The following is a 3,570-nucleotide window of genomic DNA, read 5'->3' on the forward strand; positions in this document are numbered from 1 at the left end:
TACAGTTGCAGCAACATATTGCAGCTCTATACTCGAAATCTCTGGAAATTAAAGCTAACATATCTTTCGTCTTTTTTTATCGCCTGCATGCATACCTTCAGCAATTGGTGCACAAGGACATCCAGATTGTGAATGAATGAAAGAGTATCTTTCAGGTGATACTATTCGGAGGATGCTTCGGCCGTTTAATTTCTCGCCGTTGTCTTTTATAGTTTCGAAGGTAGTCAGTTAGTGAGTTCCTGCAGTGAATCCTGCAATTGATAAGCACTACTTTCAATGTTCCTCGGTCATGGAGAGAGTGGTTTGTGGATAGGGTATCAATCAAGCGGGATGTACTTTCCACGATGCTATGGCACTTCGTGAATGCTGTTGGAGTTGCAAACATCAAGGCAACTGGAAGATATTCCACCACAGAACGATCGAGTGCCTTGTAGATAGTGGGCAGGCTTTTGGGAAATAGGAGCTGAGCTCCCAGCCAGAGGAACTCGGGCTTCTGACCAGTGATTGGTTTTCCATTGATCCACAAATGCATGAGATATTCAAACTGCATTAAGATTGAGGATAAACATAACATTCTAAAGTTGTTGAACACGATGTTCAATTTGAAGGCTGTGACGTGCCTTATTGGAATATGAGATTCTATTCCTCCAGCGTGCAATGCTGTAGGTATGTTTAGTTTGACAAGTAAGGAAGCAAGTTGAACACTCTATATATTATTATACATTGTAAGATCGCATTCCATCTTCCAATTCAGTAAGCATTGTATTATTGATACCATACTCATAATTGCCAATCTTACCGGTTCATCATTCACGACATATATACTTTCAATGTCCATAGTTGTAGGAATTAGGTGGAAGGGGTTTTACGTGGGTTCTTTATGGAAGGGGCTTGCGAATGAAAATTATTTGTCCTCTGAAAATGGCAGTGTGTATGAGAAACGTACTAAGCTGATTGGATTCCTGCAGAATCAAAGACTGAAAGTGAATGGGAAAATAAATGTTGGTGGCAAGTGGAAACGGGTGAGTGGGAATGTGGGGGAGGGAGAAGTTGCAAGCGATGCCCGCGAGGCAGGAAACGTCAGGGGAAAAGTAGAAATAGTTGTTAAAGTTGAAATAGCAAGATAGAAGTTCATTTTTCCCACAAATTAGGTTTTAAGCAGCAAATAATTTCAAATTTAAAAATCACACCTCACTAAGGGAAGCACGGTAGCATTGTGGATAGCACAATCGCTTCACAGCTCCCGGGTCCCAGGTTCGATTCCGGCTTGGGTCACTGTCTGTACGGAGTCTGCACATCCTCCCCGTGTGTGCGTGGGTTTCCTCCGGGTGCTCCGGTTTCCTCCCAAAGTCCAAAGGTGTGCAGGTTCGGTGGATTGGCTATGATAAATTCCCCTTAGTGTCCAAAATTGCCCTTAGTGTTGGGTGGGGTTGCTGGTTTATGGGGATAGGGTGGAGCTGTTAACCTTGGGTAGGGTGCTCTTTCAGGGAGCCGGTGCAGACTCGATGGGCCGGATGGCCTCCTTCTGCACTATGTATTCTATGATAGTAATGCACCATTCTTACATCTTTTCTGCGGGTTAAATGTGCACATCCAACACCTTGGCTGTTAGAACCACATTCATTCCAATTGCTTTGCGATGGCTTCCTTCATTTCTTTAGTATATGGATTCATTTTTAATTGGCAATTGTTTGTCCAAAAATAAAGTAATTCCAATGACGCTTGACCCACGCTCTGTCGGCCTGCAGAGGGCATGTTGTAATGAATAAACTTTTGATCCAGCTGATGTGTTGATTACGATGGCGATACGAATGGAGTTGGCGTTTGAATTCCATTGTGTTTGCTAAAGGGCCAAGTCCATATTTGTTGTGCGGGTGTTCGATTTTATCTTAAAGTCCCGTTTAGCTGAATATTATCAATCTGATTATTTGAGCTAGGTAGCAGCCCCGCCCATTCCCCGGTCTCCATCGTAAACAGGCAATGTGAACGCGTGTTTAATATGTCGCGCTCCGGTGATGGTGTGCAGTCCAACGGCTCTGTTTCATTTTGATCAGCATTTGTGAAGCAAGTATGTGGGAAACAGTGAGATGTGAGTGACAGTATAGTGCAAGGGATAGTCATGCATCTATTGCTTTAAAGCTAACTGAGAATGAATGTCTAGTAGAACCACACTTACGAGATCAAGAACAGCGCAATCAAGAGACACTCAATCAGCAATAGCATGGTCACGGGACTCATTTTGGGTTACGCAGGTGTCTCACTGCTCTTGGCCTCATTGCGGCCATACCTGGACATATAGACAGAGTTTACGTTGAGCCTTGATTGAAGCATGCGTGGATGACCAGAATGCCAGAGATGAGGGTAGAGTGACTGTCCTTCACATCAATAAAATACTTAACCAAGTGCGTTATCAAGGATTCGTGCAAGCTACGTTCCAGGCAATGACCCCCTTGGATATGGTTGGATGTAACCATCTGTCCTTCACATTCAATGGTGAACGCTGAACACCGCTCCACCCTCTCCCGCATACACACACCATCAACATCCTGGGAGTTACCATTAACCAGAAACTGAACTAATGTAGCCATCAATATGTTGCTACAAGAGCAGTTCAGAGGCTTGGAATACTGCGATGAGTACATCAACTGCTGACTACCCGCGCCCGCAAACCATGTCCACAATCTGCAAGGCAGAAGTCTGGATGTTAATGTGTTGCTTTGTCTGGATGACTGCAGCTCCAACAACAATCACAAAGCCCGACAAAGCAGCGTGCTTGATTGGAACCTGTTCCACAACATTTAATCCCACGACCACCGACAAAATGATAGCAGCGGTGTGCATCTCTCAAATGGACCACATGAACGTACCGAGGCTCCTCCCGTAGCACTCAAAAACTCATAATAACTGCGATCTAGAAGTAGAAAACTGGGAACAATATCGCCTGCAGCTACCTATCCAACACCCACACCAACCTGACTTCGAAATTGATCGACGTTTATTCATTGTCGCTGGGTCAGAATATTGGATTTAGCTACCTAACAGCATTGTAGGTGTTCCGCTCGTCAGAGGCTGCAGCAGAGTATTTTAGGGAGCATCTGCGAAGACAATCTGTGGGCAACAATGACCATTAAAATTTGAGAGAAATGTGTTGAACAGACGGTCTGAGTGGAACATCAAATGCAACATTCAATGAAATCCATCGAAAGCCGCCTTGGCACACGTGAGCCCGGGTAGCTCAGTCGGTAAAGCATCAGACTTTTAATCTGAGCGTCTAGGGTTCAAGTTCCTGTCCGGGCGATGCTTCAAATTTAACTTCTCTACTTTCCTCATGCCTCGATACAAAGTTCATGTTGCTGGCTTTCCGCTGTTGCAAATAATTGCGCCATTCTGATATTTTTAACTGCAGGTTATTTTGTGGTGAACTTTCGTAAAATATATTTCGCAGCACAAACGACATTCTGAATCCTTATCGTACTGCAGTCAACAAATGCATTTGAAACTGACCACTCTTGCTTTTCCATTAAATCTCATTGATATCTTTCATATCTGTGTTGTAACCTGCCTGCTTAC

The 3,570-nt window shown here is 44.1% G+C and overlaps 1 non-coding gene across 1 annotated transcript; it reads left to right on the top strand.

Moving 5' to 3' along the window:
• Positions 1–3,224: 3,224 nt before the first annotated feature.
• On the top strand, positions 3,225–3,297 carry trnak-uuu. The gene has a single exon. It is a non-coding gene; the product is annotated as a tRNA-Lys (tRNA).
• The last annotated feature ends 273 nt before the right edge of the window (positions 3,298–3,570 follow it).

Source organism: Scyliorhinus canicula, chromosome 6, assembly GCF_902713615.1.
Source record: "Scyliorhinus canicula chromosome 6, sScyCan1.1, whole genome shotgun sequence".
In the NCBI taxonomy this organism is placed as follows: Eukaryota; Metazoa; Chordata; class Chondrichthyes; order Carcharhiniformes; family Scyliorhinidae; genus Scyliorhinus; species Scyliorhinus canicula.